Source organism: Pelodiscus sinensis, chromosome 33 (genome assembly GCF_049634645.1).
Source record: "Pelodiscus sinensis isolate JC-2024 chromosome 33, ASM4963464v1, whole genome shotgun sequence".
NCBI lineage: Eukaryota > Metazoa > Chordata > Testudines > Trionychidae > Pelodiscus > Pelodiscus sinensis.
Window position 1 is genome coordinate 6,698,226 of NC_134743.1, and position 23,602 is coordinate 6,721,827.

At 43.0% G+C, this 23,602-nt stretch overlaps 1 long non-coding RNA gene across 1 annotated transcript; it reads right to left on the minus strand.

Annotated features, from left to right (window-relative positions):
* Window positions 1–19,792: 19,792 nt before the first annotated feature.
* Window positions 19,793–22,905, minus strand: LOC142823413 (uncharacterized). The gene is made up of 2 exons (XR_012898627.1): window positions 22,808–22,905; window positions 19,793–19,935 (listed from the first exon to the last, which is right to left on the minus strand). It is a non-coding gene; the product is annotated as an uncharacterized LOC142823413 (long non-coding RNA).
* Window positions 22,906–23,602: the final 697 nt, after the last annotated feature.

Consider the following 23,602-nt stretch of genomic DNA (forward strand, 5'->3'; position numbering starts at 1 on the left):
GGCTAATTACTTTATGTGAATGACTATCACCCATTTCCCAGTGTATGCGTAGGAAATAGAAAATTAACTTCAAAACAAAGTACGACAGGAGATCTGCATGACCTATTCTTTCTCAGGGAGAGATCCTGCTTCGACAATTTCTGTGAGGAGGCTTGCCAACCGGCTAGAATAGCTATAAAAGACAAGTTATGGGACTGATCTTCTCTCTCCAGTCTGCTTAAACTTTGAACAGGGGACGTGTAAGCCATAGGACATAGATCTTCCAAATAATTATTTGGAATAGTCTGGGAAATGCATGGAAAAACTAACAGCCTTTGCATCTAAACTGGCTTTGGATGTTGACCGGTTAGCATGATTCCAGAGAGACTTTTACAAGCCAGCCGTTTATTCCACCATGGTTGTGATCCTGAACTATGAAAAGTGAAAGTCATTTTAACAACTATCTATCACTTAACCATTTGTAACTCTCTTCTTTTTCCTTTTAACAACAAATCTGATATTCCGTTATTAAGGATTGGCTGATATTTAGGGAAGACCTGTGATTCATATTAACCTAAGGATAAGTGTCTAGTCCTTTGTGATTGGTGATTATATTAGACTTAGTTGTCTAGATGGGAACCAAGGTCTGGAATGCCTAAAGGGTACTATTGTTTGGTATTTTGTTAACCAGAGTAGAAGCTCTTTTCTTACTGGTTTGGTGAATCTAATTATAAAATCACTAGTCTGGGGAACTGCCTGCCCTGTTTCTTACAGTCTGGCCTGAGTGCTGTCACAGCACTATTATGGAAACCTTTCTCTTATGGAAGCAGAGGGATCTTACTCACTTTGAGGCCCCAGCTGCAGGCCTAGTAGAATTTCTCATGCATTCACGTTGAATGTCAGATTTGATAGAAGTTGGGAAGTCAGCTCAAGGAAGAGTAGAACTATACTCACTGTGCTATTAACTATCTCCTGATAGGCAGTTAGCAGCCAGACACTGGCCTGCAAGGCCCTTTCTCTCTCCCACTCCTGCCCTGAACTGAGCCAGGTCTCTAGTAGCTGTTGGCAAAGCAGGAGAATGGACAAAGTTAGTACCAGAAAATCCCTCCCAAACGTTTCTTTTAAATAGGTTTGATTGTCACTAAAATCCCTCTCCAAAGCATTTAACTTCCATATAGCAAAAGATTTATATGTCTCCAAAAAGAGACCCTTGTCTATACAAGTCCCAGGGACCAGATTCACCTCTGGTGTACGTAACTCCATCAAAGCCAAAGGAGTTACATGAGAGATGAGTCTGGCTCTGTGTATGTGAGGGCTTCTGTAGACTGTCTGATGGCAGCTGTCTAGCACATTGCATGCAGTTTGGGGTCCGGTGCTGTGTTCTCTTTCCTGGACAGCTTCTCCCATGCTGAGTGGCAAATGACAGAGAGGAGCATTTCTTTTTATTTAGAGCAGAGAAGTCTCCCCAGCCCAGCTCCTTTTATAACTTTATTTTCATACCAACGTTGCACCTAACTCCCCTCCCCTCAGCTCTTCAAACTATTCTGTTTATGTCTGAAGAGCAGGAAGTCTTTGGTGAATGAGTTTCCATACACAGAGCTTAACTCAATACTAATTCATTCCTTTTACGAGAGGTGATCAGTTCTCACTGGTCCTCTTGAATTTGGTTACTGCGCTGATGATTTTCTTTCCTGTCCATGTAGTGTTAACTATACTGGAAAAACTAGATCTCAGTCCACCACTGGCATAAAATGTCCCCTGCTATGAGATAGATACATAGCATTTACTAGCTAGTGGGAAAACACTGGCTGTAGAATCGGTGTCTATTTCTTACAAAGCCTTTCTGAATATTGACCTAGGAGAGCTTTTCCATTGCATTAGGAGTGCACAAATCATAAAATCATGGATTAAGGATGGAAGGGACCTCAAGAGGTCATATAGTCCAACCCCCTGCTCAAAGCAGGGCCAGCCCCAACTAAATTATTCCAGCCATGGCTTTGCCAAGCCTGGCATTAAGAACCTCGAATGATGGAGATTCTTAAGGGAAGAGAATAACAGAAACACCTAACTGGTGGGTCAGAACCCAGGCTTAGGAAAACCCCAGCACAAGGGGACACAAAGAAGATGGAGAGAGGCTGTTCTCAGTAGTGACAGATGACAGAACAAGAAGCAGTGGTCTCAAGTTGTGTGTGTGGGGGGGTGGATCTTAGGAAAAACAATTTCACAAGGAGGGTGGTGAAGCACTGGAATGGGTTACTGAGGGAGGTGGTGAGATCTCCATCCCTAGAGGTTTTTCAGTCCCAGCTTGACAAAGCCCTGGCTGAGATGATTTAGTTGGAATTGGTTCTGCTTTTAGCAGGGGGTTGGACTCGATGACTTCCTGAATTCTCTTCAAGCCCTATCGTTCTATGATTCTATAAAAGAGTTCCCTGAACTCTTTTCAAAAAAATTTTCAAAAAAGAACATTTCTTCTTTTTATCTCTGAGGAGAGCCACTCAGACTCTGCCCAGTGGAAATAAATATGCAGAACCTAGAGGGAGCCATTCTGTTTGTTCTGATGCCCCAAGCAGCTTGATCATTCTGTGCATAGTGAATGTGAGTCTATCTATAGGCTAAATTCTGTTCTTCCTTACACCAAACTAAATATTGATCAGCTCTACTGATTTCAGTTTAAATAAGAGCAAATGTGGCCTGATGAGAAAGAGTTGCCTCCTACTTTCTTTGAGATGGGTAGGATGAAAAAGAGGCAGTTGGTGAGTACTGCCATAAGCTCCCACTTGGTAGCTAAAGGGCCAGGCAGAGCTAAGATCCTCAACAACTTACTGTAAAGTTAATGTATATCATGGATCCCATCATGGAACTCTGTGTCTGGAGTCCATGACTCTGCCCATAGCTGGAAATACCCATTGAAAAGATTTTGAACTAGTACACATAGAACAGAGAATGAAGTGTGCAGCAAACTTTTCCAGGTTCTAGACATCTTGATGTAGGCTGCATAACTTCAGTGTTTTGCTAATAGTTTCTGTATGCTTCAGCAGCCACAGGATTGGGCACCATTGTGTTCTTTGGAGAGTCTATTTATAAAAAAGATGTGCTTCCTTATACAAGAGCATTTCACTGAAAGATTGTGTTGTCAGAATTTTCACTGACTTGCCCGAGGTCTAAGTAATGTAGGTCGCACTGTCAGATATAAATATCCAGAATCAGATTCTGGTCTCTGTTACACTTGTGTAAATCCAAAATAATGCCACTGAAGTCAGGGGCATTACCCTGGTTTTACACGAATATCACTGATCAGATTCTAGCTCTAATCCTTCAGTCCAGCTGCATCCTTGAGCATCCAAAGCTCCCACTGAAGTCAAGGGGAACAATCAGCATGCCAGAATGGCAGAACTGAGTCCTAAGTGTTAAGAACTCTCCTTACCAGATTTCTGGTGGACACATCGAACTCTCCGAATACATAGGCGACCATATCCCCTGCTGCACAATTCTCCACACTTCCTGAACTGAGCAGCTTCAGGACAAAATGGAGAGCTGCCATCCTCACCTGCAAGGGTAGAGATTATGCACGAGTTATTATTATCTCTTCTGCATGCAATATGAGACAGGATATGAGAGTCCTTTTGCTTTTTCTTTTATCTCTTTGGAATAGTGGCTGAAGTACAAATGATTAACACATCTGTTATGTAAATTCCTTGCAACACTGGCTACAGAAGTACCATGCAAATGCCAGTTTTCACTTTCAGGTGACACTGTAATTAGGAAAAAGGCAGCATTTTCTCCTATAAATGGAAACAAACTTGTTTGTCTTAGTGTCTGGCTGAACAAGAAGTAGGTCTGAATGGACTTGTAGACTCTAAAGTTTTACATTCTTTCATTACAGTTAACAAAAAATATCTACATTTGTAAGTTGCATTTTCACGCTAAAGAGATTGCTCTACATCACTTCTATGAGATGAATTGAAAAATATTATTTCTTTTGTCATTTTTACAATGCAAATGTTTGTTATAAAAATAATATAAAGTGCATAGTACACACTTGTCATTGTGTTGTAATTGAAATCAATATATTTGAAAATGTAAAAAACCACAAAAATATGTAATAAATTTCAATTTTTAATCGCATTAATTGTTAGTTAACTGTGATTAATTGAAACCCTATTAATAATCTCAGCCTAAAAATGTGTCTCGTTGCCAGACTCTCCACTGAGTGAAATACTTCCCAGATATTAACAGCAATACCACTATTCCACACACAATCTTACCTTAGCACTCTGATCACTGAGAGCAGATTTCACTGCCTTCACAATCAGAAACTTTCTAACTCTTGTCTCAGGCACTGAAAGATAAGGAGAAGTGTGCAATATAGTATATCTTTGTTCCAAACACTCATGCTCCACATTAGAATGTGTCCTGTGCCCTATTTAAGAGTACTACCAAGCTTCACTCATATACAGAATCAGCGGGGAAAATATAGGACCAGACTCTGATCTCAGTTACACCAGTCTAAGTCTGAAGTATTTCCACTTCTGTAAATAGCACCATCATACTATCCTGATGGAAATATTGTAAGAGAGTTAGACAAATGGAGGTCAGTGAAGTTAGTCTGTGTTTACCACCAGTATAGCAGAATTCGGAATCTATTCTAGAGTGTCTAATACTTATTCAGTCAGGAGTACTATTTTGTTTTTATCTCATTATTATTAACATGCATCCGCCACAAGATTACATTTGTATTTGTACCTTGAAAATATTTTAGGCTACATTCAGCACTTAATTAACCCTGTTGATTTCTGTGTGACCACATGGGAGTAACTTAGAGCAGCACTGGGTCCCTTTAGTGAATTTCCAACCCTCTGGTGAGCATGCATCTAAAAGGGTGTCGCAAGGAGAAGGGAGAAAAATTGTTCTCTTTGGCCTCTGATGATAGGACAAGAAACAATGGGCTTAAATTGCAGCAAGGGAGGTTTAGGTTGGACATTAGGAAAAACGTCCCAACTGTTAGGTTGGTTAAACACTGTGAAAAATTGCCCAGGGAAGTTGTGGAATCTCCACCACTGGAGATATTTAAGAGCAGATTGGATAGACACCTATCAGGGATGATCTAGACAGTGCTTGGTCCTGCCATGAGGGCAGGGGACTGGACTTGATGACCTCTCAAGGTCCCTTCCAGTTCTAATAATCTATGACTATATGACTCTATGTGTTGCAGCAGGGGCAGATGACCGTTTTGCGGGGCCCCGGGCAGCATAATTCCGCGGGGCCCCCCTTTGCCACGGCGCATGCACAGTGACGCCATGCTCATGCGCGGTGGCACCACGGCGCGTGCGCGGGGCTTTTTGAAGCGCGGGACCCGGGGCGGCCACCCCGCTCGCCCTGCCCTATATCCGCCCCTGTGTTACAGATACTCTGTGCCCCATTTGCAGAGATGATGAGTATGTTATAGCCCTACCATGCCTGCAAAGCCTTGGTTCTTTAGATCAACCTATAGCAGCTCATGCTTTTAGCTCTGGATGTCCCCAACTCAACCCCCAGCACGATGGCGATGATCGCAGCAGTCACAGTTACTCCTGTGTTACTTACAGTCAGCACCAATAATAGCTGTGAGCAGATTCAGGGTTGCCACACGAACAGTCTCATTCTCAATCTTCAGCTGCGAGTGCAGAAATGCTATGAGGTCATCAGGAGAAGAACGGGCTGCAAAGGAAGAAATCACATCCTCACTAACAACTGAAAGCTCATTCTTACCACACCTACAAAAGAAGGAAGTTACAAGGAAACTACTGTGTAATTTGGAGTCTCTTCCCCTACCTAGCAGTAGGATACAATAGCACAGCTCCATTTGATTTTCCATGATGAGCTGCTGAGTTGGAGAACAGATCTGTGGGAAGAAGAGAAGTGATCAAAGGAAAACTAATCAGAACAAGCAACTGAAAAGAAGAGGCTCAATTAATTTCTAAGCACTCACTTCCTACCTTTCCAAATAGAGCTCTGAAGCCAAAAGAAATGGTACTGACTGCACAACAAGAATCAGAAACAATGACCGAGACACTGGATAACAGAAGTTCATGCTTTCAAAGTGTTTTTAGCAGCAGAGCTAATTGAATCAAGACTTGACCCTTGGTAACTGGTTCAAATGGTTAATTATTCCACCATAAAAATGTAGGCCTTATTTGCAGTCTGAATTTGTCCAGCTTCATTTTCTAGTTATTGGCTCACGTTATGCCTTTCTCTGCTAGATTATTACATATGTTTCCCCACATAGATATTATAGACTGCAATTAAGTCACCCTGTCACAGGATAGGTCCTCCCCATTTGGATGGGATCAGTTTTTACTATCTAACTCTAACTCCCTCTAATAACTGGCTTATGCTAAAATTGCTTTACAAACTGAGCTGGATTTTAGCTAATAAAATGAGACCACTATCTGCTTATTCTTAAGCCAGCAGAAACCAATAAGGCATGAGAAGGTCTCCGGGCTCTTCACTAGCATTCAAAAGATGTTTATTCTTAATATGCTTCAGATCTGCTGTGCTTAAGCTCAAGTGATACAAGAACAAGTTCCCCTCACCCGGTCGTGCAGAGCACTGCAGATGGCTTGAAATTTCCCTTCAGGTAGAAGGATCTTATATTCACCAGAGACTTCCAAGAGCTGCCTCAGACTCTACAACAGAGGGTGAAAGTTAGAAGGTGGGCATACAAAGGAGCAATATGCAATGACTGAAGCAGGTTCATGGAATTCATAGATTCCAAGGCCAAAAGGGATGATTGTCATCAACTAGTCAGGCCTTCTGTATGACACAGGCCTTAGAAATTGCCAAAATAATTCCTAAAGCAGAACTTTCAGAAAAAAATCCAATCTTGATTTTAAAATGATCCCCTTGACTCTTGGTAAATGGTTTGAATGGCTAATATCCCACCACTGAAAAGGTAGACCTTATTTCCCATCTGAATGTCTCCTGTTTCAGTTTGTAGCCACTGGATCATGTCATGCCTTTCTCTGCTAGGTCATTACCTATATTTCCCCATGCAGATATTATAGACTGTAAGTAAGTCACCTGTCACAGGGTAGGTCCACCCTGTTTGGATGGTATCAGGTTGTGGAGGAGTTAAAGAACTAAGGCAGCCCAAGTGACCTAGTCTCCCCAACCACCATAGCAGGCCTGGTTCTTAGAGCAGCATTGCCTAATAGTCAGGGTCAGTGCAGCAGCCCTTTAATGAGGCTCTTCAGCTCAATGACCCAAGCCCTTCTAGGTACGACCGTGCAACCTAGTGCTCAACCACCCTTTGGGGCAAACCAGTGTTGCCTAGTGGCCAGCCCTTCTCCACCAGGCTCTACCTACTCCACAGGGTCCCAGCCCAGGGCCTTGTCTTGCAGCTCAATGGGGTTTCTTCCAAAACATGCAGAGTCAAAGACTAATACCTCAACTCAATAATGCTTAGTTCACATAGATTACTTCCCACCATTCTTCTGCAGCAGGTCATCTCAGTAACTCCGTGGTCTCTCCTCCATCTGTGGCATTGGATGGTTGTGGGGGGGGGGGTCAACTGGAACCACAGGCTGGCTGGTTTCTGCATCCTAGGGCACTGGCAGTCCCTCCACAAAAGCCTGCAAAGCACCTCTGCTCCCTTCAGCTGTCAGCCTAGACAGAACTGAGCTGCTCCCTTTTATATCCTGGTTCCAGTTGGAGCATTCCCAGCAAGTATGAAGGGGCATAGCCCACAGATCATAATTAGCCCCCGCTGAACCATGCATGGGGGGTATCCTCTGTCACAAACACTCCCCCTTAAGAGGGTGTCCATTGGTGGACCTTCCTCTTCATCGTCTCCTTCCACTTGGGAGAAGTCTGTGTTTGCATGAGCCTTCCCTGGCCCAGCGTAACATACAGAAGTCATAGGGTTGGAGCGGGAAGTACTACCTCATGATTCAGGCACTGGTGTCCTTCATGTTATTAATCCATCTGAGGGGTGCATGGTTGGTGACCAGTTGAAAGGGCTTCCCCAGTACAGAATATCCCAGGGTATGTCTACACTACAGCGCTAATTCGAACTAACTTAGTTCGAATTAGTTAATTCGAACTAAGCTAATTCGAACTAATGCATCCAGACTAAAAAAACTAGTTCGAATTAGCGTTTTGCTAATTCGAACTAGCATGTCCACATTAAGTGGACCCTGAACCGGGCTTAAGGATAGCCGGAAGCAGTGCCGGCAGGGCATCACATGAGGACTTAGAGCGTGGAGCTGCTGCCTCAGGCTAGCCGAGGGCTGTGCTTAAAGGGACCCGACCCCCACCCCGGACAGACAGTTCTCAGGGGTGCCCCTCTTGCAAAGCAGTCCTGGCTTGGAGTGCTCTGAGTGCCCACACTGGGCACATCACAGCACTCGGCCATCAGCCTGGCTGTACTTGCCGCAGGCTGCCATCTGGGGAGAAGGAGCAATTGGGGGGCTGCAGGAGAGCTTCCACCCCCAGAAGCACGCAGAGCCAGCCCAGTCCTCCCCATCGGGGGCTCGTACCCCATTCCTCCGTCACCTCCTTCCACTTACCCTTCCCTAGCCCCCCTTCCTGATGTACAAAATAAAGAAAACGTGTGGTCAAAAATAGAATCTCTCTTTATTGAACAAAACTCGGGGAGACTGGGAAAAGGAGGTGGGAGAGGGGAAGAGAGAGGGTGGGAGAGGGGAGGGCAACTACAATGATCAGAGGTTTGGAACAGGTCCCATATAAAGAGAGGCTAAAGAGACTGGGACTTCTCAGCTTAGAAAAGAGGAGACTGAGGGGGGATAGGATAGAAGTCCATAAAAGCATGAGTGGGGTGGAGAGGGTGCATTAAGAAAAGTTCTCCATTAGTCCCCATAATAGAAGGACTAGAGGACACCAAAGGAAAAGGATGGGTAGCAGGCTTCAAACTACTAACAGAAAGGTGCTCTTCACAAAGCAAAGATTCAACCTGTGGAACTCCTTGCTGCAGGAGGTTGTGACGGCTAGAACTAGAACAGAGTTTAAAGAGAAGTGAGATAAAGTGATGGAAGTTGGGTCCATGGAGTGGTATTAGCCAGGGGGTAGGAGTGGTGTCCTTGCCCAAAGTTTGTGGAAGACTGGAGAGGGATGGCACGAGACAAATGGCTTGATCACTGTCTTCGGTCCACCCCCTCCAGGGTCCCTAGGGTTGGCCACTGTCGGCAGACAGGCTACTGGGCTAGATGGACCTTTGGTATGACCCAATACGCCCATTGTAAGCTCAGGGCTCAGGGTTGGGGGTCTCAGTGGACCACCTTCATTTTCATGCACACCTGCTCCTAGGTGGCCAGGCTGGCAGCTCTCCTGCCCTAGACGGCCACTTTCCTGTGCCTAGTGCGGAGGTCGTGGACGAGGTCCATGATGTCCGCACTAAACCAGGCGGGTGCGGTCCTGGGCAGGCTCCCGAGAGCCGCCAGCCTGGTCCCGGGAAGAGGGGGATGGCTGGGTGGCAGCGGGTGGCTGGCTCGAGCCGTGCCAGGTGCAGGGTCTGTTAGCTGGGTGCTGGCCAGCCTGTGCCCCTTTAAGAGGTCCGGGGCCGGAAGGGGGGCAGACGAGTTTCCCTGGTGTTGGCCAGAGTGGCCACCAGGGAAAGCTGGGGAGGGCTAGCCTCCCACTAGTTTGAATTAAGGGGCTACACACCCCTTAATTCGAACTAGTAAGTTCGAACTAGGCTTAGTCCTCGTTCAATGAGGTTTACCTAGTTCGAACTAAGCACACCACTAGTTCGAATTAAGTTCGAACTAGCGGAGCGCTAGTGTAGCACCGATCAAAGTTAATTCGAACTAACATCCGTTAGTTCGAATTAACTTTGTAGTGTAGACATACCCCCAGGGTGTAGATCACCCACTTGATGGCCAGGGCCTCCCTTGCTATAGTAGGGCGGCAGGTCTCTCAGGAGAACAGCTTGCAGCTGAGATAAAGGATCTGGTGCTCCTTCCCACCTATTTCTTGAGATAGTACCACTCCTGGTCCTACCTCCGAGACCTCCATTTGAAGGATAGAAGGCTTTGTGAAGTTGGATGGGATAGGACCAGCTCTTGGTTCAGCTGTTTTCACAGGGCCTGGAAGGCTTCCTCACAGTCTTCTGATTACTGGACTTTCTGTGATTGGGTGTTCTTCATCAGGTCCAATAATAGGGTGCCCAGTGTGATGAAGTTGAGTACTAAGCAGCCACTGTGTCTGAAGTATTGTGGCACCTGTTTCTTTGTCAGGGAGGTGGGGCAGTCACACAAGCCTTAGACCTTATTTATCAAGGAGCTATAGTTTTCCCCTTCCTACTGTGTTCACTAAGATGGCACTTGGCTGGATTCACAGTGAGTCCTGCATCTATTGGGGCTTACAATACCTTGCTAAGATGTCAGAGGTGTTTCCCCCAGCTGGTGCTGTGGATGACAATATTCTTAATGCACACGGCTGTATATTGCATATATGTTTGCAATATTTGGTTCATGAGCTGCTGAAAAGTGGCTGAGGCTCTGTGCAGCCCAAATGGCATCCTGCTGAACTGCTATAAGCCAAGCAGGGTGTGAAAGGCACTCTTCTCACAGGAAGCCGGTATCAGGGGTATCTACCAATATCTGTTGGTCAGTTCTAGTGTGGAAATGAACTTTGCATTTCCCACTGTATTCCTCCTTGAGATTTCCCCATGTATGCATCCCAGTATCACTTCAGCTTTTTTGGCCACAGCATCGCATTTGTAGGTCATGTTCAGCTGAGTATTCACCAAGTTTCCCAAAATATTTTTCAGAGTTACTGTTTCTCAGGAAGCATCCCTCAACATGTATGTATCACCTACATTGTTTTGTTCCTAGATGCATCTATTTACATTCAGCCATATTTAAATGCACATTTATTGTTAGCACCCAGTTTACCAAATGATCTATATCACTCTGAATCAGTGAGTTGTCCTTTCCATTATTTACCACTCCCCAATGTTTATTTCATCTGCCAATTTTATCAATGATGATTTTATGTTCTCTTCCAGGCTATTGATAATGAGATGACAGTCTAACTCCTTCCTGTACCTACACACTTTTCTTCTTTGCTGCTTGAAGCTTCCAGGATATCTCTGATGAAATCTACATATTTTATTACATTTAGGCTCTTGTGTAGTCCTCTGATACTTTTAGTCAAGTCCATGAGACATTGATTCCCTCAAAGTCACGGGCATTCCAATCCCCAAAGCAACCACATATTCTGGACCAGAAAGCCAACATAGATTGGGAGTAAACCATGGAGGAAGTGGGGAGGGGGGAAGGGCAGCAGGGTTGTGGCCCTGGATTTGCTGCTTGGCTTGTACTGAGCCAGCTCACATAGACTGAGCATGCTCAATCATACTACTGAAGCCAACTGCCCTCACTCCATCCTCTCACTATCAGCAGACAAGAGTTACCTTGGTCATGTGATACTGAGGGTAGATGAAATAAGAGAGACAAGGTGGGTGAGATAATATCTTTAATTATATTATCTCACCCACCTTGTCTCTCTAATGTCCTTGAACCAACACAGCTACAACAGCCCTGTACACAACGGTAGATGAAATAGACAGTGATTTTATATCTATCTAGTTATAGAATCTAAAGCAATGCAATTCAGGCCTTCTTAGTATTAATTTTCAGCTACTGGCAGTTTACTTAATACTGCCCAGAGACAACACACAGCAGCCCCTGCTCTGAGGAGTTTATTTATAATCTAAAAGAGAGACACAGAGTTGATAGGATGTACCAGTAAATCACAAGGAGGGAGTATCTTATGGGGCGGGGGGGGAGGGGGGGGGAGGGAAAAGGTGTTTTGTTTCTTACCTCCTTATCATCTCCAGAAACAGAAGATACTTTTCATGAGAGGCTTTTACCTACAAAACTTGTCACCTGGGTCACCATGTCTATAAAATCAAGACTTGTGTGTTTATCTATTATCTAACAAGTCACTATGTAGACCAGGAAACGCCACTGGTAGCAGCTAGTACAGTTCACCTATGCGCACACATTGATAGTTATTTTAATAAGTATCTCACCTTGGTGACATGAAAAACATTAACATCCTCTTTATATTGCTCAAGAAGCCATGGGATCTGTTCGAACACCTTATCTTGATGCTCTTCTTTATGCAGGAGGAGGCTCATCATAGTACCAAGGGCTTTGATAATGGCCTGCTTGAGCTACATAGAGACACAGAATTTATGTTCCTACAAATTCATTCAATATCATGCAATGGGCCCATCTTTTCTACTGCTGACGAGTGCAATTTCCCTTTTCCACTGTTGAAACAGCCCTATCTCAATATTTCCTGGTAAAGAGTTAAGACTCATGCATGGCTTCGTCTACACTGGCATGATTTTCCGAAAATGCTTTTAACGGAAAAGTTTTCCGTTAAAAGCATTTTCGGAAAAGCACGTCTAGATTGGCAGGATGCTTTTCCGCAAAAGCACTTTTTGCGGAAAAGCGTCCGTGGCCAATCTAGACACGCTTTTCCGCAAAAAAGCCCCAATTGCCATTTTCGCGATCGGGGCTTTTTTGCAGAAAACACTACTGTGCTGTCTACACTGGCCCTTTTGCGCAAAAGTCTTTCGGAAAAGGACTTTTGCCTGAACGGGATCAGCATAGTATTTCCGGAAAAGCAGTGACGATCTTACATGAGATCATCAGTGCTTTTCCGGAAATTCAAGCAGCCAGTGTAGACAGCTGGCAAGTTTTTCCAGTCTAGACACAGCTATGGTGTTGGTTTCAGAATTATATTCTACTGCACCTCACAACTTTCCCAAGTGGGATATTTCCCCAGATTAGTATGCACACTAAACCAACTCATTCCTGCTGTAACTCTACTGGAACTGAATAGACATCTGCCAGGAATGAATTTAGCCCATTCTCCTATATTCATCTGCATGTCAGGTGACAAAACTGGAATCTATGTACACTATGTACAGACAGAATTTCCATGAGATTGTGACATTATAATCTTTTTTAAATGTTTTACATCATACTCCGTTCTATCCCAAAGAACCTGCCATTGAACTCCATCATCACAAAGAGTGCCATACACAGAGAATTTAACAATACAATTTCACATAAAGGTTTAGAAAGCCTACAATTCTCACCTCCAAATCTTCACATGTGGTCCATTTGCTTGTCACATGACGATAGAGGGGAAGAATTTCATCACAGAACTGAGATTTACCCATTTTGGGAAATGGCCACTTTTCCCAGTTACTAAAATATACATTTACTGCCCTTGACCATTTTTCCAGAACTGCATGGAAGGAAAAAAGACAGGCAATATGAAAAGGATGCACTAGTAATAAGGATACGTTGTTTTATCAGTGGACACACCCAGGCTTGTAGTTTATTACACTTCCATGCCCAATTCAGGAACAGCTGATGAAATCCAATAACAGTTTTGAATGATTTCTCTTCCCTCCTTTCCGTTTCTTGTTTCTCAAAAGGCTTTCTTCTCTTTTGTCTCTCTCCATCTCTTTTTAATTCCCATCATTTGAAAACATATTTTTTTCTCCCTTGTTACCTCTTAATTAGAGATGATTGTAAAGGTAGTTGAAATTAAATTAAAAGTGTTTACTCTTGTTTTTTTCAAAATTTCAAATTACAAAGATCATTCACATGTTTCAAAAATCAACAAATTTCAGCCACCTTTTTAGCTGCACAAAAACACCGAACACATCCTGATTAAAACTGTCATTGACATTTTTTCAGTTTAATATTCCATCAACTTGGAAAAAAATATGAAAAATGTAATACAAAAACAAAATATTTTGACCAGCTGTTTTCTGAATGATTCATGTCCTCTGCAGTTATTGCTTATTTAGCCCTAAAACTGTATGATTTCCTGTTGGGTTACAGTTTGTCTGAAAGATGTTCAGTGCCCCTAACTCCTATTAGCTATACTGAGATTTGACAGCATTTTGCCCTAAAATTAGATGCACCCGCTGCCCTTGAAAGGAAAATTAAGGCTCAATCCTATGTTCTATGAAGCTGATGGCAAAATTCCCATTGATCTCAAAGGTGCAGGATTAATCCCTTAGGCCTGATCTACACTAAAGGGGAAAGTTGACTTAAGGTACGCAACTCCAGCTATGTTAATTATGTAGCTGGAGTTGACGTATCTTAAATCGTGTTTTCAGACTGTCCACACAGTGGAAGGTTGACAGGAGTGTTATTCCTCATGAGAAGCAGGACTACCGGTGCCAACGGGAGCACCCACTCAGTTCGAATTAGTGGGTCTTCACTAGACGTGCTAATTTGGACCCTGGTGATCAACTGCAGCAGCATTGATCTTCTGCATAGTGTAGACGTGGCCTTACTTGAGCATCAACTAAAAAGCAAAGGAAGAGAGAAGTGGAGAAGACCAGAGGACAGAGAAAGAGGGTGAAAGGAGATGATAATTAAGCAACTAAAGAGGAGGAATGGGTGGAGGGGTGGAAAACGGGAAATTTTTAAATGTAATTCAGTCTGTTGCCTGCACATTCTCCCCCAGGAGTTTCCTGGCACATGGGCAGCATCAGCTTTTGTTTATTTTTAAAATAGCCACAAGTCATAAAGGGCCTGAACTTACAAATGCTCAGCACCTCCAGCAAAGTAAGGAGTACTCTCAACTCCACTGAGTGCCACAGGAGCATGAGGACTCAGCCCCTGGTACAATCCAGTTCAGAGCCTGTTTGTAAACGATCAGTCACTTAACTCTGTACCAAGGCCCCTAAATATCCATTTTGGACATCTACAATAAGTGCTGGCACTTACCACCACAAAATTGTTGCATCAGCCTGCTCTCGTCGTCTAACATCCGCATGGAGCTCATGCCGTACAGGGTCATTCCCACAAAAGGAATGCACTTGAGTGCTGAAAAGAAGGACCAGAAGAAAAGGAAGACAGACAATTGACTGTTATCTGCCTTCTTACTATCGCATTTAGAAACACCGCTGGGTCGGATGCTATGGGCTCCTAGGTCATTTTGTGCTGCGTACACAAATGATAAGGCAGAAGTAAAAAATCAGTGGGGGATTTACCCTGAGGAGGAGCATTCTCCACCAATGTGCAGCTGTGCCAGATGCCCAATCCTCTCCCAGAGTAGGAGAGAGAGCACTGGGGAGGGATGAGAAGTGGAATGGAGAAGAGCTCCACTAGACCTGATTTTCCTCAATCCTGTCCTTTAAGAACTTCAAATGGGGCATAAGAGCTTGCACCTTGGTGTGGATAGCTCATGGTCTAGCAACTGGAACCAGCCACAGCAGTTCATCTCATGCCCCCCAAATAGCACTCTGTGTAGCTGTACAGAGCGTGAACCTCTGTCCTTAAATGGAAGACAATAACTTTGAAACAAAAGATGGAAGTTGACCTACGATAGGCTGATGATAGGTTGCCCAGCGTAATCAAAGTGAACACGTCAGACAGCTTCAGTGGATTCAGATGACATTGAAGCTCATACATCACCTCACTGAAATAGCAGCGTGCCAGAGCCACTAATGTGTTGCTCGCTGCCACTTTTAGTTCATTTGTTGCTTCCTTAAAAAATACAAAAAGAGAGAGACTGAAGTGATTAAAGCCAACTACACCAGCCAATGCTGCTCAAATGAATCAAGTTCTTATTTCTGTTTTCCACCCAACTTTCTGAGAACAGAATCATGAGTCATAAATAATCATTGAATCGTTTGCCTAAACACTTGTCAGCCTTTCAGTTGTTTGCAAGCTGCTTAGACTATTCACTATTAGCTATTTGTGGTGGATGATTGGCTATCATAGTGACATGATATTTTTCCCTCAGAGGAGGTGGGCAGCTTCAAGATATTCAGAGAATTTTCCTGAATAAACTATACCCTAAATCCAAATACTGCTTCTTTTGGAAACAGCTCCGATTCTGTTTAAAGGTTTCATCCTGCTGCTTAACACCATAGTATCAGAGCACCTTCCACACAAAATCAGTATCAATAATGAAATCCCTAGGAGACTTCACAAAATACTTGCTTGTTAAGAAATGGTAGGCCTCTCTGCATCTGATATATGTCACAATATCCTGACCTTACAAAGCACTTAAGCACACGTGTAACTTGAACAAGATGAAACTAGTCACATGCTGCTTAGGACCTGGGATTTCTGGAGGACGGTGTGGGGATCTGTGGGCCCCTAGCAGTCATTAATCCTGGAGTTTCAGTATATAGTTTACAAACAATGTTTTAATTAGTTTAAGCTTTCATTCCTGTCATTAGCATATAGGGAAAACTAACTTACCTGAGTATCAGAGGGGTAGCCGTGTTAGTCTGAATCTGCAAAAGCAGTGTAGTGGGTCTTTGACCACAAAAGCTTATGCTCCAACACTTCCGTTAATCTAACTTACCTGAGTCTCTCTCATGTGCTTTGAGGCAAGTGTTATTATTTTGCTCAGTAGCCTTCTCTTTAGGACCTGGGCATCCTGCTGTAATACTTTCTCCAGGATACAGTAAATGTCTACTCTGTTTTTCTGGGGACAAAACATAAAAGAACAATTGGGGAAAATGTTTCCTTGATGACAATATAGTAATGCTATAAGCTAATATAGTAACGCAATATAGTAACACTTACGCTAATAAGCTTCTGCCCAAAAGAGTTTACAATCTAAACATGAAACAACTAGCCCAGGCTAAAAGAGCAGATCAATAGCCAGGAAAATAATTCAGGTCTTCTGATTCACTATCTGGAGTCCTCTCCACTAGACCACACTGATTCCACAGCCTGCATACTCACTCAAGTAACCCCTAGTCTTCATTTGTATAAAACTTGCTATGCCCTCCACAATCACCCCAGCTAGCAGCATTTCAGAAGAAGCTGAGCAATTTACAAATTTTTAATCAGAATAAGGGCCCTGCACTGCCCCCTTATCTAATTTCATTTATTATTATTATTGTTGTTGTTATTATTATTATTATTATTATTGTTATTGTTGTTATTGTTATTATTAGCATCATGCCTTTTTTTATCCACTCCAGACAGAATTTGTAAATACAATTATAAAATACCCAACTCCTGCAGTAAATCTTCTGCAGCTTTTAGGGAAAATTAGCTCAGGAGTTACCTCTACATTGACAGTAGCACACTTGAAGGTCTCTTTTATGGGGTCCATCAAAGTTCAAATTCACAGATGATACTAAATATGGAGGAGTTGAAGGTATGAGTTGTGACAGAGAAATAATAAAGAGGGGCACAGAGAAATTAGAAACCTGAGCAGAGCAAGACTGATTTCAGAGAACTGCAAACTAGCGCACCTAGAGAGGGGGTCAATATAACTGACATAATGAGAGGGAGAAAAGTGGGAAACAACAAGTGACCTGGAGTGACAGTGAAAAAAAAAGTCAGCCATCTGGGTTGGGTTTGTTACATACAGGAATCTTGTCATAAAGCAGGAAGACAACAGTTTCTCATTGTTCATCTGAGGTGTGACTGCTTCTGGCTTATTTCACTTTTTTGGCACCACATTCCCCAGAAAAGATCAACAGCTTGGAAGTAATTCAGGAGAAAATTTTAAAAAGTGCAGGGAGGCCAGCAGAACTGACTTTTAAATAGAGACCTGCAACCTCTATGGGATCTGACCTCATGCATCAGGGTGAGGTTGGGTGGGTGTAGGGGAGCCTGCCTTGACAATAAATGGCCACGTCTCCCTTTAACACGTGCGGATCTCTAACAAGCACAACCCAGGCCTGTCTCAAGTCTGGTGCACATAAGCATGCAGGCAAGGTCATGGGAGAAGCTGTGAGAGGAAGGAATGTTTTGCATAACAATGCAGATGAAGCATGGTACGTGAGACTATGTCAAGAACACATGGCAAGCAATCTTGTACAGGTACTTCTGTTTCTGATAACCACAAATTACAGATGCAGCCATACAACTGTCAACTATGCACATAGCAGCAACATCCTGAGTGACAGGATGTACTCCAGATAGGGTATTGGGCATGTTCCATATCCTACACAATACGTAATCAATTGGTAAATATTATTAGAACAACCAAGTCTCGCTTTGCTATAAAATGGGCTTAGTAAGAACAATCCGTGGGAGGGAATGAGCAGGATTGACCCACAGGTACTGCTCGATGTAACTAGAAGTAAATAGGCCCTTCACACCGGTGATCCAGTGCATGGTGTTCCAATGCATGGGAAGAAAAGGAACCCTGACCTCCTGCCTGCTACTGTAGGTAGCATACGGGTGAAGTGTAAGTGAACTAGTCTTTCTTATTGTATTATAGTAGCTCTTTTATTAATTGCTTTTGCATTGCTTTGCACTATATTCTTGCTTTAGAATGTATGGCATTTAAGGTTTAAATTGTGTAGTAATTGTTTTTAAGGCTTGTAAAACTTAAACAACTGTCATAACTGCTTAAAGCTTGCAATAAATAAGAAAGTGGTTAAGTAAACCTGGAGTGTCCTGGTTTCTCTTGGATCTAAAATAAATCGTATCACATCACAGTGGGAAAACAACTGGACTCCCCTGGGCTCAGATCAGGTCAGCTCTCCTCCACAGAGTCAGCACAACCGTGACTGCCTACTCCAGCCAGCCACCACCTCCTTGCTGCATAGCATGCACTGTGGAGTGAGGATGCTTAGGAGTCAGTGTTTCTTACCCTGCAGCACGTACATTGCACAGCAGGGGGCAGTATCAGAGACCTAAAATTTAGACTTTAACATCAGGAAAAATGCCCCAGCTATAAGACATCTATCAGGTTATTACATCGTCTTCATTGGAAAGTGGTGGAAACCCAGTCAGTAGGAGCTTTTAAAATTGGTTTGGCCCCAAAAAATGAAAAAGGCACTGCTGGGAAATTGGATGATCCAACAAGCCTTTCACATCTGTCTCCTGTGAGTCTATAACTCTGAATTCAGGCAGCTGAAGGTGTGAACTGCCTGCTAAGGTCATAAAGCACTTTGGAATGTTCAAAGCCAATGGTTGGCTACACATTCCAGTGGTTGTGCTTTTAAAGGATGCTGCTGCAAACTGCTATTATTACTGCTCTAGTGGGGAGAGGCTCTGCCTCTTTCCATTCATTTTTAAATGTAAGGAGGATTTTTAATTGAAAATCATAATTGATAACTTATGAATACAAGAGCCCCACACTATTCAAGCGAGCCAGAAATGAACTGCTTGTCTTGGCTTCCTGGTACTTGAAACTAAAATGCCTTCTGTGTTGACCCTTAATAGAGAAATGGACTTTGCTGGATGCGAGTATTAATAAAAGAAAAAGGGGTTTGGATTATTTAAGAACCCTTCAGAGCTATATCCCAATCATATGTCATTATAATTAAGAAGTGTTGTCTTGGGTTTAGAGCAGAGAGTCAGTTCACATGGGTTTTATTCACCATTCTTCTACTAACTCACTATGTGGTGTTGAGCAAGTTATTTAATTCCCCATGACACAGCCCATCAGTAAATGGGGATGTTTATCACTCTCCCAAAGGTGCTGTAAAACCTAATTCATGCGTAAGTAGGTAAGTGCTTTGAGGTTTTTGGATGAAGATGCTAAAGGAGGACAAAATACTGCTATAAGAGATTATAGATACCCCTACAGTGCACTTTTATAATATACAGCCCATGTACTCCAGTGTGTACAAAAGGACAGTGCTCCTCTGAGTGTCTCTTTATTATATCATCCTGATCTGTAACAGAATTTTGCATGATGAGTTTTGCATGAAGACAGAAGGGTAAATACTGATTACACTGAAGGTGGGCTGAGCCAAGTTCTGTATTGAATTACTTCCATGAAGTCAAACAGAATTTGGAGTGGAAACATGGAAAACAGATGTGATTTGATGAAACTGCCCTACCTCATCCTGCTGAAGCTTTTCTAGCAGAACAGTCACAACGACAGCCAGTTTGGTCTCAGCTATCTTGACAATCTGAAGGGCAATAGAGGCCTTATCTTGATCGTCCATATGGTCCAGGAGGAAAACAACCTCGCTGTAAACAGCTGAAATTAAAGGAAAGGATTCTGCTGGTTATCATTGATGTTGGGATTCAGGGCTTGTGTCTTTAATTCACTATCTAGTAAAGACTCTGTAGGAGACCAGACATGGTGATAAGTGGACCTGGGAATCATGCAAATCCTTTTCTTCCCTCATGGTGACCATGTCTGTTTGCAGAGCTATTGTGGGGGGACGGATTATAATAAGGAAAAGCTGCTCCTTTTAAATAAGATCCCCACATAAAATAATCTTTTCCACCTTTACTATTAATGTAGGCATTTTGATAGCACACAGAATAATTTAGAGCCAAGATTTTTAAAACTGGGTGCCTAAACTAAAACTCCTCAATCCATATTAACACGCCTACATCCTGATTCAACAAATTAATCACATGCCTAACTCAATGCCAACAAATAAATCTAAAGTTAAACACATGCTGAAGTGTTTTGCTTAGTCAGGGTGTCATTTCCAAAAGTGCTGAGCACCCAGAATTACCTATGGATGGTGCAAAGAACTTCTAGGGGTTCAGTATCTCTTGAAAATCAAGCCACTTTTTAAAGACCCCACTGTATGAATTTAGAAGTCAAACTTTATGCACTCTGTTTTGAAAAAAGGCTTCAGTTTTATTTTATGGTAATTTAAATACTTGCAGAGAAGACACATGGAATAGGTATTTGTCCAGTTGCCTCTAGAGACCCTAAAAGATTTTCCCCCAATGCACAACATAAGAACATAAGAACGGCCGTACTGGGTCAGACCAAAGGTCCATCTAGGCCAGTATCCTGTCTGCTGACAGTGGCCAGCACCAGGTGCCCCAGAGAGGGTGGACAGAAGACAATTATCAAGCGATTTATCTCCTGCCATCCCTCTCCAGCCTCTGACAAACACAGGCCAAGGACACCATTTTATCCCCTGGCTAATAGCCTTTTATGGACCTAACCTCCATGAAATTATCTAGCTAGGTGTTTTCCATGGGTAGGGTGATTGCCCCATACCTTTATGTGAAGCCTCAGAGATTAAGTCTTGGTAAGTCTTGCTCACATAGTCAGGATCAGTGTTACCTGTAAACTGAGCACTTGGGTGGCAGACATGTGTTTCTAATGGTTGTACACATCCGTACATGCCTCAATGCACATCAAATGTATTCTACACGTAGAATTGGAGAGAACATTGGTCAGGATGCAATTGATCTCCAGATTTGAGGGTGGGGAGGAATTTTCCCTGGGTCAGACTAGCAGGGATTATTGTTTGGGAGGTTGGGAATTTGTCTTCTTCGGGAGTATGGGGCACTGATCAACCACCAGGATCATCAGGGCATTTCTGACCTAATCATTTCTCTACCATTGCAAAGGCCTCAGGCATTGGTAGCATTTCAGTTTCTCCTATCCTCTGTCTGCAGCACACAGCATCTTAGTCTCCTAGGCCTTGGGCACATCTACACAGCAGGGCTAAAGCAGAAATAAGCTACACAACTTGAGCTCTCAATTGTGCAGCTTAAGTTGAAATAGTTTATTTCGGCTTTTGGCGCTGTCTACACATAAAATGCGGGTTATAGGAGTCGGAGAAAGAAGTCCTCCAGCTTGACATTATTTGACATTATGTTGAAATAATGGCTTGCTGTGTAGATGCGGACTATGTTATTTTGCAATAACATCAGTTATTCCAAATTAACACTGCTGTGTTGACATACCCTTCAAGAGTGACAATTTTTAGTCCAAGACAAGTTTTGGTTTCAGCATAGGGTTGCTAGGTGAAACGTAATGGTTTTGTGACATACAGAAGATTAAAGTACATGATCTAATGACCTACCAGCCTTAAACTCGATGAAACTGTGAAATAGTTGATGTATTAATAAAATCAGGATTTTATCTCCCATGTGTGTCTCAGCAGAAATTCTCCTGGAGACTTAATATTTAACAAGAAATCTGAAATGCCATATTTATCTGTCTCCATTGTAACAGCATTCCAAGGCATGGAGGAGGAATTGATCAGAATTTACCCTTCCCATGAAAGATTGCTCAAGATTAGGCGATTACCCATCCTTACCCTTCGATTCCAACACCCAGATGCAGATGGAATCAGAACTGTAACTTACATTGCCCATACAGTTGCAATAGTAATGGTGAAGGATTAAGAGCACTAGTGTTGCTAAGAAACGCTTTGTTATCCTCCATTTAATATGCTAGCTATCCACTTAATATCTTAAGTAGACAGCAGGTACATCTAGACTGCAGAGTTTTTCCAGGATACCAGAGATATCCCAGAAAAGCTCTGCCACGTCCAAGGAATGCGTCTGCTTTTCCAAAAAAATATTGGAAAAGCAGACATGTTTTTTCAGCATCTCAGTAAACCTCGTTCTACGAGGAAGAAGGGATGTTCTGAAAGAGGCTTTTTTTTCTGACATTTGGCCCAGTGTAGACGGGCCAACTGTCAGAAAAGCCTCTTTCAAAAGAAAAGTGATAGAACTTTGTAGTCTAGACACAGTCAGCTAGAAGAGAAGTCCTTCTGTGTTTTCTCTTCTAATTTCTCCCATCTCTGATGCTTTGCACCACTGGATTTTGGCTCCAAGGATGCAGAAGTCATAAAATAAGGACCCATATTAACAACATAAAACAACTGGAGAAAGGAAAGAAGACCTTCCCCATAAGATCCAATAGTGACACAGGTTGTCAGGAAAGTTTCCAGGTTCAGAGGCTGTAGGCCAGTCCTTCAACTCAAGTCAATTAAAAGGGAAGTCAGTAGAGGCTCACTGGATTTACAGCAGCTAATGATCTGGTCATAGAAATGGAGAATATTACACGTTTCTATGCACCCATGCTCTTGAATGTGTATGTGTGGCTACAGGTTGGATATAAAAAATACAATAGTGACCCTTACCTCTATCAATTACCTCCTGTTCACTCACAAATGTATTCATGGTTTAGTCTTTCCTCAACACCTTCTCTCAATCCTTTCTCCAACTAGCTCCAGTACTGAGAGATAGATGGCCTCTCAGTCTGTCAACCAGAACTTCCAGTTAAACTTACACAAGCACTATTGTGACATCCTTGTGACCAAAGCAAATTCCATAAACTGTTGATGACCAGGTAGGCACACAGGGACTCTGTCACTTTGCTGGAGAGAACTATGGTTAAGATGACCTGTCACCTGTCTATGACTTTTACTAAAAATTGCCCTAAATAAATTTTAGGTGCTGGGGAAAGGCAGCACTCCAGCAGACTCCACCGCTCTGAGAGCAGGCTAGGGTGCCACTACTACTTCCACTCCAGGTGGGTGAACTGCCCAGGGTACCCTGACTGCTCTCCAACCAATGCTCCAGCACAGCATCTGGCCCCAGGGATGCCCTGAGATGTACCACGCCAACTACTGTGGAAGTCACAAAGGTCCCAGAAAGTCACAGAATCCATGATTTCTGTGATAGAAATGTAGCCGTGTTAGTCTCGTGTAGCTGAAACAAAAAACAGGACTATGTAGAACTTTAAAGACTAACAAGATGGTTTATTAGGTGATGAGCTTTCGTGGGCCAGACCCACTTCCTCAGATCAACTAGTGGAAGAAAATTGGCACAACCGTATATACCAAAGGATACAATCAAAAAAATGAACACATGAAATTTGATTTGTCCTTTTCATATGTGTTCATTTTTTTGATGGTATCCTTTGGTATATATGG